Raw genomic sequence first — 13,383 nt, 5'->3', positions numbered from 1 at the left:
TAGGTATTCTTAGAGCACTGTGTGAGGTCAGACTTTATTTTATCTTACTTAATCTAGTGAATCTATTCATAGAATAGATATATACCTAAACTGAAGGACCCTACATTCATTCAACAAACACAAGAGCCCATAAGTACAGTCAGGAATACATAATACAAACCCTCAAGGGCAATGCTTTCATAGAAATCCATAGAAGGAAAAGAATAGGGAAAAAGTTTCTCTACCACACAAGAAGATTAACTAGAGATCAAGCCTTGCAGGATTATGTGTGTGCAAAACCACAGCTACTGGGGAAACAAAACTGCAAAGAAAATGGAAAGTGAAATAAAAAAAATTTAATTACTTTTGCAGCTACTGTAGTATTTTACACATCAAGTCAATATTGAGTCAGTCAATGTAATTAAAACCATCTAACAAAACTACCATTTATGCATCTCTACAGCAAAACTTGTTTGAGTTTTGTTCATAATTTATTGAAATGTATTTCACTAGTCTATGAGAATTTGTTATTCCTTTTGCTCACCAACATTATTTAATGTGTATTAAGTACAAAGCTTGACTTTTACTGTGCAACAAATATCTGTTAAATCGACAAATTAAATTACTATCCCATCATTTCTTCATTTTCCTTTTATGTTTTGAGCCATAGCTGGTCAACCTGGAGTTAGTGCTCAGCAATGCTCAGGTGACAGTGAGGTGGTAGGAATCGAACCCAGGCCCCCCACATGCAGAGCTAGTGCCCAGCCTATTGAGCAATCCCTCTAACCCTTGTAATTGAACATATGGGCTTGTTTGGGGGAACCTCACCCAGCAGTGTTCAGGGAACCCTCTGGCTCTGTGCTCAGAGATCACTCTGACTGGGCCCTTAGGTAGCTGAGAGCCAAATAAGATGAGATGCATGCAAGGCAAGTGCCCTACCGCCCTACCCACTGTACTATCTTTACAGTCCCAACATGCTTAAGCACTTAAAGAGTATACTTCCTATAGGATACGTTGGGTCACCTTCTCATTTTAAAAATGATACAAAAAATAAATGATACCTCTTACTGACAAAAATTTACTAATAAACAGAAAAAAATATTAGGGTGTTCATGTCTGAAATACATTTTCCAGGACAAACTGATAAAAGGGAAAGTCACACAAATGGAATGGTGGCTACCCTAAGCGCCCAGAGCTAGGAAGAGCACATTTTGGTGATGTTTCTCAAGCCCAAGACTTCCTACAGATCTCCTTCTCCTTCTCTACCACTTTGTGCAACACTGCCTCTGTGAATTTCTCTGCTGGTTTAATACAATTTATTTCTAGCCTGCCTTCAAGAAGAATGATGATTAAAATGCACCTATGGTAAGAGGCCTATGCTTGCATCAGTAGCTAAAATAGGTTTTCAATTTCAAACACTATGAATAGCTTACTCAAGCAAGTTTCCAGTGAGTTGGTGGGGAAGCATACTAATTCTTGCCTGAGACCATATTAGGCTCTCCTAGAATAGAAAAAAATCCTTTCTGCCTAAATTCTATTTTCCCAGAAATGCCTTCCTACTGTTATCCTTTACTCTAAAACAAAGGAAATCATTTTTGATTTTAAAAAAACAACATGAAATAAATTACATTTTAAAATAATACCTTTGACCAAAAATTTTTAAAGTGATGTTCATATCACTGGTACTCATCAAATATTAAATTATTTTTTCTATGAGAAGTAGCAAAGGAAAGGCTTCTAAGTCCTAAAATATTTTCATTTTCTAAGTGGGCATAATCCATTGATCTCCTATCTCAGAAATTTCAAAACCTCATTGTATTTACTAGGGAAAGGGAATGCGTTCGTAGTTTGAATATTTAACAATTATTAACCATCACAGGTAGGAAAATAATCTTAATTAACCATCACAGGTAGGAAAATAATCTTAATTGTGTCCTATATAACTTTATATAATTTTAAATAGCCATGATTCAGAGATTTCATCTCCCATCTGAAACTCTCAAAAAAAAAGTCACATTATTTCATGTAATGGCGTCTTGAGGAAAAACAATGCCTACCTTCTTCCCTTCCTTCCATTTCTCACCTATTCATCATCTCCACATCATAGATGAAGAAAATGAAGACTCGGAGGTACAAAGAGATTAGGCTCTTTGTCTGGGAACTGTTATTTCCATTTATATTTATTTAAGTCCAGCACAGCTTCTGCAGGGAGCTATACATGGTTACTATTCACATAGAGTTTCTATTTTCCTATGTGGATCATTTCTTCCAAACTAAATTTCTGTCTTAAGGGGAATAAAAGTTACGTTTAAGAAAATGGATGCATTCTCAGTGACAATGTCTCAATGATAATTGTCTAATTATAGCAAAAGGCCATGAATAATATTGAATTAGCATAACAAAATGAAATGAAAATGTTCATATAAAGACCACAGTTTGTATACATCTATGGCCTCCTATATTGCTATGCCTCTTCTGTGAAGAAATTCAGCAATATTGGTGACTTTGCCATCATAAGTTGGAGAATAAACGAATATTCTAAGTCCTGGAAAAATGACTTAAAATTACAGAGCAGGGGCCAGAGTGATAGCACAGCGTGTACGATGTTTGCCTTGCATGCGGACGACCTGGGTTCAATCCCCAGCATCCCATATAGTCCCCCAAGCACCGCCAGGAATAATTCCTGAGTGCAGAGCTAGGAATAACCCTTGAGCATCGCTGGGTGTGATCCAAAAAGCAAAAATAAATAAATAAATAAATAAAATAAAATAAAATTACAGAGTAAGTTAAATGTATAGAAAAATCTATTTTATTATTATTTTAAATATAAAAAGAAAAATGCCCAGCAATTAGTATTATATCTCTGATAACAATAGAATGTTGAATCTAGTAAATACTATTCAGACAGGAAACACATTGATTAACTCATAGACTACAAAGAGGCACAGACTAATAATACAACACCATTCCCCCAACTCTAGGAACTATCACACATTTCATCTTAATTATAGATGCACAGCGGGTAGGGCGTTCACCTTACAAGGGCGTTCGCCTTACAAGCGGCCAACAAGGCCGACCCGAGTTCGATTCCTCCACCCCTCTCGGAGAGCCCGGCAAGCTACCGAGAGTATTCGATATGCCAGACACAGTAACAACAAAGTCTCCAATGGAGACGTTACTGGGTCCGCTCGAGCAAATGGATGTTTATCAATAAAAAAGAAATCATCAGACACAGAAGTGCATCCCATACAAGTTTGTTCTGGTAAACTGGTGGGGATAATTCATAATTCCAATAGTTGAACCCCTATGACTTTCTCCGGCCTCAAAAAGTAATACTTGGAGCCAAGGAGATAGGATAGAAGGTAAGTGCTTGCCTTGCACTTGGCCAACCCAGAGTTGCTCCTTGGCAGCACACAAAGTCCCTGGAGTGCAGCCAAGAGTGATCCCTGAGCGCGGCCAGGTGTGGCCCAAAAAACAAAGCGAGAAAAAAAGGTATGTTGAAAGTACTTGACAGAATTTATTTGAAAGTTATATATTAAAACGTTATTATTTAAGGAAGCTAGAAAAAAGTCACAAATGTTACTGAAAAAAAAAACAGGCCTATAAGAATATGTAAAGGCACTGTTTAATTTTTTTAATACTATATTTTTTAATTGAATCACTGTGCCATACAGTTACAAAGGTTTCATGTTTGAGTTTCAGTCATACAATGATCAAACACCCATCCCTCCACCAGTGAACATTTTCCACCACTAATGTTCCCAATATCCCTCTACCCCATCCTAACCCTTCACCTGCCTCTATAGCAGACAATTTTCCCCATACTCTCTACTTTTGGGCACTATGGTTTGCATATATTCTTATTTTTATATATTAACTTTGCAAAATTTAAGAGTACAAATTCTTATCTGATAATATAAATATTATAATTATATTATAAATTATAGCTTTAATTATAGGTTATAAATTATTTAATTATAAATATTATATATTCCTCTTATATATTTCTCATAAGCCACTTATAGTTAAGGACTGTGTGTCTGATTTGCAAACTCAAAGAAACTTAGATGAAGAATCTATTTTCTTTGCCACTTAATATACCATCAAGTAGCTGACTTTTTTATCTAAGATTCACTTATTTTTCTTATTTTGTAGAGTCAATTATCTAAAGTATCTCATGAGGTTGCTAAAATAAGTGTATGTTGATGGCTTTTACTGTTTTACACTTTTCTACGTTATACTATTTCATACTTTTCTTCTTTATACTTAATACAGAGTCCTTACTGTGCATTTACATTAACAATGAAAAGAGGATACCATCACTCTAACAACAATCAACACATCTAATGAGAATCTGAAAAGACTCAGCGACCACAGCATATATTGAAAATTGGCTTTAAAATTATATAAAATAAAGTATTGACAAACATATAGGATGGAAAAATCCTTGTTTCATTAATAAATTTATCACGGTCCACAGTTAAATACTTTAACAACTGGCTATTAGACTTCAGTAACCAAGTGCCTAAAGGAAACTATTCTTAATTTCATTTAAATTATAAAAGTGACATAATTGTAGGGGGCGAGATAGTACAGAAGATAGGGTGCTCACCTTGTATGTGGCTGACCTGGATTCGATCTCTTACACCACATGAAATCCCCAGAGCACCACAAGTGATTCGTAAATGGAGAGCCCGGGGTAACCCCTGAGCCAGGTGTGGAACAAAACGCTATATATATACTATCACGTTTGGTCCTTTGTCTACTTTCAGCACATATCTCCCATCCAAAATGATTTCTCCAACCATCACTAACTTAGTGATCCCTTCTCTATCCAACCTGCCTTTTTCCCTGGCTCAGGAGTCAGGTTTCCAACTATGGAGCAATATTCCTGGCCCTTGTGTCTACTTGTCCTTGTGTGTCAGTGTCATATTATGTCATTTTCATATGTCACAAATGAGTGCAGTTCTTCTATATCTCTCCCTCTCTTTCTGACTCATTTCACTTAACATGAGACTCTTCATGACCATCCACTTATAAGCAAATTTCATGACTTAATCTTTCCTAGCAGCTGCATACTATTCCACTGTGTAGATGTACCAAAATTTGTGCGCTGGTGGAGAGTTGGGTGTTCGATCATCGTATGACTGAAACTCAAACATGAAAGCTTTGTTACTGTATCTCACGGTGATTCAATTAAAAATGCAAAAAAAAACCAGAATAAAATAGCAATAACAAACTGCATAATTATTTTATCCTCCATTGTTCAAGAATTCTTACATCCCTAAATTTAACAACAGATGCATTTCAACAATGTGTTGTCACACTAACAGTTCATCTCAGTCTGGCCTGTAATAGGCAAAGGAATATACTAGACTTAAAAGATGAAAGTAGTGTTAATAAACTTAAATAAAATATAGCACACATGTTCCTGTCTTATTAAACAGCAGTAGGGTGTTTGCATTGTATGCAGCCGGCCCAGCTGAGCTGGATTCAATTCTTCCACCCCTCTCAGAGAGCCCAGCAAGCTACCGAGTGTATCTCGCCCGCACAGCAAAGCCTGGCAAGCTACCTGTGACGAATTTGATATGCCAAACACAGTATCAACAAGTGTCACGATGGAAACGTTACTGGGCCCGCTTGAGCAAATTGATGAACAACAGGACGACAGTGCTACAGTGCTATTAAACAGAGTATATGTATAATTCAAGGTTACACCAAAAACATTTACCATTGTATAGATAATTAGATATAATATGTTCAATCTGAATTCATTTTCAATATTCAGTTTTTTATTATTATTACAAAATATGTAGGAGACAAATATGTCATCATTGATTCCAAAATTTCACAGAGACTATCCTATTTTCCCTCCTCTAAAAATAAGTTACAGTCTATCCATCATTTTGATTTTATGAAGAAAAATATCTATAGCTTATAACACCATTATACCTCTAAGCTACAGGCCCCCAAACTCCCATTTTATGGCTCATTTTTACTACCACATTTGATAATTTAATCAATACTTCTCTCTCTAGGTCACGATTCAGGATAGCTTTCCACCCAACCACTCAATTATAACTTCTTCTCCAATACCATCGGGCAAAAAAGACATCAGGCAAAGGAGATTATGAATCACCTATAACTACTATTAGAGCATATCACCTCTCTCTACTATTAGAAACATATTTCAAAGTAACTTCTGTCCATTATTATTATTAGTTATTCATAGTATACATTATGAAACATAAATAATTTACCTTCATTGATTAATATAATTTACAATATATATCCTATATATTTCCCAATACATAATCATGGTAGCATACCCATCATGTCGCTATTCCCAGATGAAGGCATAAGTAAGTGAAGGCATAAGATAACTAAAATTTACTGAGTTCCCCCATGCAATAAACACTGGACACAAAATGATACACATTATGTAATTTAATCCCACAGTCATTCTGTGATATTATAAAGAATCAGAAAGTAATCTGGTATTTTTATTGTTACTATTAGTAGCAACAAGAACAATAAGCATTTTAATAAAAATCGACACATATAACTCTCGCCAAATGAGGGTATTTCAGAGTTTGGGATAAAATGACATTGGAACTATGGTAAATTCAAGCCAGAGCAACATTTTCCCCCAAATCAAAGCACACAGAATTATAAAACTTCAGGACTATGTACAGCAGTGGGATGCATTCTTAATGGAAAATTAAGTAGGCTAGAGAAATGTAAAGCCTATATGCTATTTAAAAATAAAATGTACTTCAATTTAGCAGTAAAAGATTGGTACACATTCTTCAGGAGGAAATCACACAGCAGGTTTGACTAAAAAAAAAAAACTATGACCACATTTACAAAATCATGAGATTTGATTTTTTTTTCTTTCAATTAGGGAGGTGGAGTAAGAGGGCTGGAGTCACATGCAGCTATGCTCAGGGCCACTCTTGGCTCTGCACTCAGGGATCACTCCTAGCCATGTTCAAGGACCAGATGGAATAGCAGGGATGAAATAACAGGTCAGCTTAAACACTGTACTACTTCTCTGCCTCTATGATTTTTTTAAATACTTCCTTTTTGGTAGACTGTGTTTGGATTTTCTTTGAGCTTCAAGGCTTTCCATGGGCTTGGCATGGTAATACTGCCTGTCTACCACATCCCACTTCATAAAACTAAAGCATATTCCTAAACTTCAGCAAAATCAGAGGTTGCATTTCCCACTTGTTTTACTGCTTCTGCATCTATTTTCTGGTAAGCAGAAAATATACTCTGTGAGGGTACCAGCTAGGGGAGAAATCGCCTAGTCAGCAGAACTGCATGCCACAGTCCCTGGCTTCCTCCGCAGTACCTTATCTTGCTGTTGACTATTTATTTTCCCTGTAGATTTGTGTTTCTTTGGGATTTGAATGCACTTTAAACTTTTTAAAAATATTTCTTCAGACAAATAGAATTTTGAGAAAATTCATTTTACAGTTTGGCTCAAAGGCAGTGCATTATCTATCCCTATATTGGACCAACAACTTCCATTTAATTATAATTTAAAAAAATCAGTGATAATAGTTAAGACTCCGTGGCATGTTTTTTCATTGTTCTAACAAATAATCTTCCACTGTTCTAACAAATACATTCAAGACAACCACGATGCAATTTCCTTTAAAATTCTATTGTTTTTATCTTTGAAGTCCTCCTAGCTATACTGACTTCAATTTTTCAATAATATTGATTGGTCTCTATAGAGACCAATATCATTTTTCAATTGATATTTCAATTCAATTGGTCTACAGACCAATAAATATCATTGAAAAATTGAAATCAGTATAAATATAATATATATAATTATATATAATAATGTATATTTTATTTGGGCTGGAGTGATAGCACAGCGGTAGGGCATTCGCCTTACAAGCGGCCAACATGGCCGACCCGAGTTCGATTCCTCCACCCCTCTCGGAGAGCCCGGCAAGCTACCGAGAGTATTCGATATGCCAGACACAGTAACAACAAAGTCTCCAATGGAGACGTTACTGGGCCCGCTCGAGCAAATCGACGATCAACGGGAGGGCCTTTGCCTTTTTTATATTTTATTTAATAAAATATATAATATATATAATAATATATATTTTATTTACTGAATGACTTTAAACAACAGAAGTGGATAGTCTCATAGTTTTGGAAACCAGAAATTCAAAGTGAAGATGTTGAATGATGAGTGTATTACATGATTCTCTCCTTAGCTTACATAAAGCCAGCTTCTTCCTATGTCTCTGTTTCTTTACCATTGTGTATGTCTCTGTCTATGTAGTTTCCTCATGGCTACTAGTGATATAAAATTGGGTCTCACTCTTTATTTTAATTAAATTATACCCATAACAACTCTTTATCCATTTAAAATTATTCTGAGGTTCTGGAAATTAGGACTAGAAAACTCTGAGAGCTTTTTAATAACATGATCACTAATTATTTATATTGACTCATTACTATGTCTCGAAGAATGTGCATACCATGATAAATTATAGTTCTGTCAAACTAAACTCTTCAAATAGTCCCTATCAGTACCACCTAAATTATTAGCTGTATTATCCTTCAAATTTATTGCATAAAGAAATGTAACTAGGAGATAATCAATAAGCCTGAGCATTTAGTCTTACCAATCCTCAAACGCTGTGCTCTGACTGACAAAATCAGTGTCGAAAATACTATTCCAATTTTTCAGATAAAATCATTCATGGAGAGGTCGAGTGGCTATACAGCTTCAAGAGACTCATTCTGTAATCTAGCTAGGATATAATCTCCATTATAGTCATTTGATTCTGATCCAGTTTAGATTTTCCACTTAGAATGCAAGCTACTCTCAATGATGAAAATTGGAAGAGAAGGAGGCACTGAAAATTCAACAGCGAAAAAGACACAATAACCTCATGTTTGATTAGTCGTTGTTTGTTTTGACTTTGACTTTTGCATTGTGGGTCTTAGTAATTTTTTTTTCTGAAACAACATTTTTTACTAACTCATAACTATAGAAAGGTTTTATTTTGGAATATGGTAACTAGGATACAAAGCTGCAATGTCATTATATATAAATATCAGATATATTTATCACGGTCCAATCACGGTCCTCCTGTTGTTCAGCAATTTGCTCGAGCGGGCCCAGTAACATCTCCATCATGAGACTTGTTGTTACTGTGTTTGTACATAATAATACATATTATAAATTGAATCACTTTAAGATAGGGCATTACAAAGCTGTTCATAGAAGGGTCTCAATCATACAATGCTCCAACACCCATTCCTCCATCAGTGTAATTTCTGTTTCAGTGTCTCAAGTTTCCCTCCCACCCCCCAAGCCCTCTCCACCCCAGCCTGGCTCTATGACAGGCATTTTAGATAGCTTTCATGTAAATTAAGAAAAGTTTGGTGGTAGAGTTTTTCAAAGCAGATAAAAACAAATGACCTGGGCTTTAAAATGAACAACAAAACAGAGATAAATAATCTGAGAATCAAAAATCTAGAACCTTTGAGCAGCCTGTTCTGTGTTCAGAACAAGTTTAATTTGCTACTTCTTAAAACTGCCCTATCATCTCTGTAAAATCAGCTCTAATACTATTTCTCAGTGGAGTACCAATGGCATTTTAGAGAGAAGAATTTTCACTATGTATGACATTTACAAGTAAGACCTTTAACATCACCTCAATGCAGTGGTCCCCACAATACTCTGACGAGGAAAGAAAACAACCCACCATCCCTACCAACTTCCCAAATTCCTCTTTTTATTTTAATTAAATTATACCCATAACGACTCTTTATCCATTTAAAATTATTCTGAGGTTCTGGAAATTAGGACTAGAAAACTCTGAGAGCCCTCTGATTGGAAACTAGAAAACTCAGTAACTACTAAATAACTACTCAGCAACTACTGAATCTCCCCCGATGACCCTGATTTTGTGACTGTTTATATCGCTCAAACTTATAGCATCTAGTAATGAGCGAATATGCTTTTCTTTAACCCACAGTCTTCCACTGGAAAAAAAAGTTCAGATTCAAGTTCAGATTCAGTATTTTAAAAATAAAAATCATGTAGTATTTTAAAAATAAAAATCATAGAGCCAGAGAGATAGTATAGCATGAAAGGTGCTCGCCTTACATATTACCAACCCTGGTTCGATGCCTGGTAGCACATCTAGTCCCCTAAGCACCGCCAGAAAGGAACCCTCAGCACAGAGCCAGGAGTAAGCCCTGGACAAAGCCTGGATGTGCCCCCAAACCAATAAAAATAATAACATCGCAGCATCAGTAGCAATTTGGGATGCTGTCTCCTATAAATGTGCTGCTAGAGATTTGACAGCTCGGTGAAATTGTCATGTGTTCACCAGAACCAGTCTCTTGCTAACCTATTCAGGGCTCTTTTGACAGATTATTTCCACCCATCTGGTACCCCATTTCCCCAAGTCCCCTCCTATCATGGTACAACGGGTCTTTCATAACACTGTGGAAATTTGCTTATAGCGGTATAGTTCCACTCAGTGGTCCCTAAGAGATCATCTCCTTAAGCAGCTTGCCAAAACAGAAGAAGAAATGTGCCTGTCCAGGTGAGCAACTGTTGTGTTTCCTAATGGGAAGCCCTAGAGCATGAAAAAGGGAACACACTGCAATCTTTTCCTAACCAATTTTATCATGTGGATTTCAATCATGCTGAATCAGTAGCAATTACCTTCAAATAGCTATTTCATGACTTCAGAAACCCTTTGCTTTATATATTTCCTTGTAGAAATTGGTCACATTAGTTGAGAATCTAATAACCAGTCCAAAATAGTCCCCTGAGTGGGAAGAACACAGGAAATGAATATGCGTACAGAAAAAAAGAAAGATGTTTATGTGATGAATGCTGATTTATAAGGCACTTATGGGAAACTAAGAATATCCTTCTTAGTTACATCACATTCTCTACCTGATCCTGCATATCCATATTATAAATGTTTGTTTATTTGTATCCAGGACTGAGAGAGAGGGGTGGAAGGCACTTAAATTTCTAGAGTTAAAAAACACTTTACAAAGTGTGTCATTTGATTCTCGTATTTTCTGGAGTGATTAACTGTCATTGGACAGAAGCGGAAGTGTAGATAGAGCAAAAGTTTGACTGGCTTGCCCCAAACACTACTGTGTGTAGAAGCGCTCTCTTAAATCTTAACCTTGTCACTCAAATTTCAGACAATTTTCCTTCACCAAGACTCCCTCATTTTTTTTAATCGAATCACCATAAGAGAGAGGATAGAGTTACAGAGCTTTTATATTTGAGTTTCAGTCATACAATGATCAAACACCCATCCTTTTACCAGTGCGCATTTTCCATCACCAATGTCCCCAGTATCTCCCTCCCCCCAATTCCATCCCTCCCCCTGCCTCTATGGCAGACAATTTCCCCCATACTCTCTCTCTACTTTTTGGCATTATGGTTTACAGACTCCCTCAATGACAGTGATTTCTCTGTGCCCCAATAATACCCAAATGAACCTGCTGACACAACCCCCTAAGAACTTATTAATATGCTGACTTCCTCATGTCAGATCATGAGTTTCAGTAGAACCATACCTGTCTAACTGTTCCATAGTCAGCATCATGCCTTATATGGGGCAGGCACTTAGTACTCAGTGAATACAAAAAAAAAAAAGCAACACCAGCGGAAGTTGTAAATTGTTAAAAAAAAAAAAAGCTAAGTTTTTTGTTTCATCATCACATATAGCACATGGTAAAATTTTCTTGCCAAGTACTGAAAGAAAATTTCATGAGGAAATTCAGCTAATTATATGTTTATTATAACAAAATTTACATAAGTTCATCACCATTTATGAATAGAATGTTAAATATGCATTTCATAAAAAAGAATAACTAATTTAAAATTCTTATCATATTCCTTCTTCGTGACACATATAACTGAATTGTTACTACGAATGAGAAGAAAACACTCGAAAAAACTGAACATTTCAAATTTGGTATATATAGGAAAAGACTCATTTATTCATCTCAAAATTAATCCAACCATGGCACCTTTTATTGTGGAGATACACCTGAATGTAATCCAAGAATCATTCACATCAACAAAAAAGCAAGAACTGTAAGAAACATAGAGTTTAGTTCTGTAAAACGCATGAATTCATCAGATTATTCTCTTTAGCGACCTCAAATGTAAACTCAATAATAACTCTTGACTGGTTCAGCCCTTCTGGAAAACAGTATGGACGATTGTCAAAAAACTAGAAGTTGAGCTCCCACTTGACCCAGCAATTCCACTCCTGGGAATATACCCCAGAGAGGCAAAAAAGTATAGTTGAAGCGACATCTGCAGTTGTCTGTTCATTGCAGCACTGTTTACAATAGTTAGAATCTGGAAAAAACCTGAGTGCCTGAGAACAGATGACTGGTTAAAAAAAACTATGGTATATCTACACAATGGAATAATAGGTAGCTGTCAGAAAGGATGAAGTCATGAAATTTACATACAAGTGGTACTACATGGAAAGTATCATGCTAAGCGAAATGAGTCAGAAACAGCTGGATGGATATAGAAAGACTGCATTCATCTGGGGAAAATAAAGTAACAAAACAGAAGACTAACATCCAAGAATAGCCGAGATAAATACCAGGAAGTTTACTCCATGGCTTGGAGGCCAGCTTCACACTCTAGGGGTAAAGGCAGCCCAGATGTAGAAGGGAGCACCAAATGGGTGGGTATTGGGAGGATCCTCCCAGGATGGGAGAAGCATGCTGAGACTAGACTCTAGACCAAATATGTTGCCACTCGATGCCTCTTTTGCAGGCCACAGCACCCAAAAGGAGAGAGAGAACAAAAGGGAATGCCATGCCACAGAGGCAGGGTGGGATGGGGGAATAAGGGGGGTGGGAGGGGTACTGGGATCAGTGGTGGTGGAAAATGGGCACTGGTGGAGAGATGGGTACTCGATCATTGTACAACAGAAACCCAAGCACAAAAATCTGTAAGTCTACAACTGTACTTCATGGTGTTTCACTAATAAATAAAAATTTTAAAAAAATAACTCTAACATTTGAATATAAGGCACAAAACAGAGGTTGCTCTGGCTGATAGAGGCAGAAGGACAGGTAGGATCTCAAATGACAAGATCTCAACTTGTCTCGTTGGTTGGATCATTTTGAAAAATCGCATAAAAATAATCGTTAGACATCTAAGCAAAGATTTAGATTTCCTTTTCTGTGGAAATAATGAACCACTATGTAAATGCATCACTTAAGCATAAACTCACATCCATAGGTGTTTCTCTTTCTAGTTCTTTCCAAATTCCACACTCTTTTGTTGTTCCTTAATTTTTCGACATATAATTATACCATTCTCTTGGTTTCCACTGGGATACTTGCAATTAAAAA

The 13,383-nt window shown here is 36.3% G+C and overlaps 1 protein-coding gene across 1 annotated transcript in view; it reads right to left on the bottom strand.

Annotated features, from left to right (window-relative positions):
• Positions 1-13,383, bottom strand: part of MMP16 (matrix metallopeptidase 16) — a 302,144-nt gene that overhangs the window by 234,532 nt on the left and 54,229 nt on the right. The window lies entirely within an intron of this gene.

Source organism: Sorex fumeus, unplaced genomic scaffold, assembly GCF_029834395.1.
Source record: "Sorex fumeus unplaced genomic scaffold, SorFum_2.1 ptg000002l, whole genome shotgun sequence".
Lineage (NCBI taxonomy): Eukaryota > Metazoa > Chordata > Mammalia > Eulipotyphla > Soricidae > Sorex > Sorex fumeus.
The sequence above is the reverse complement of the archived record's forward strand: the minus strand, read 5'-3'. Positions and strand labels throughout refer to the sequence as shown.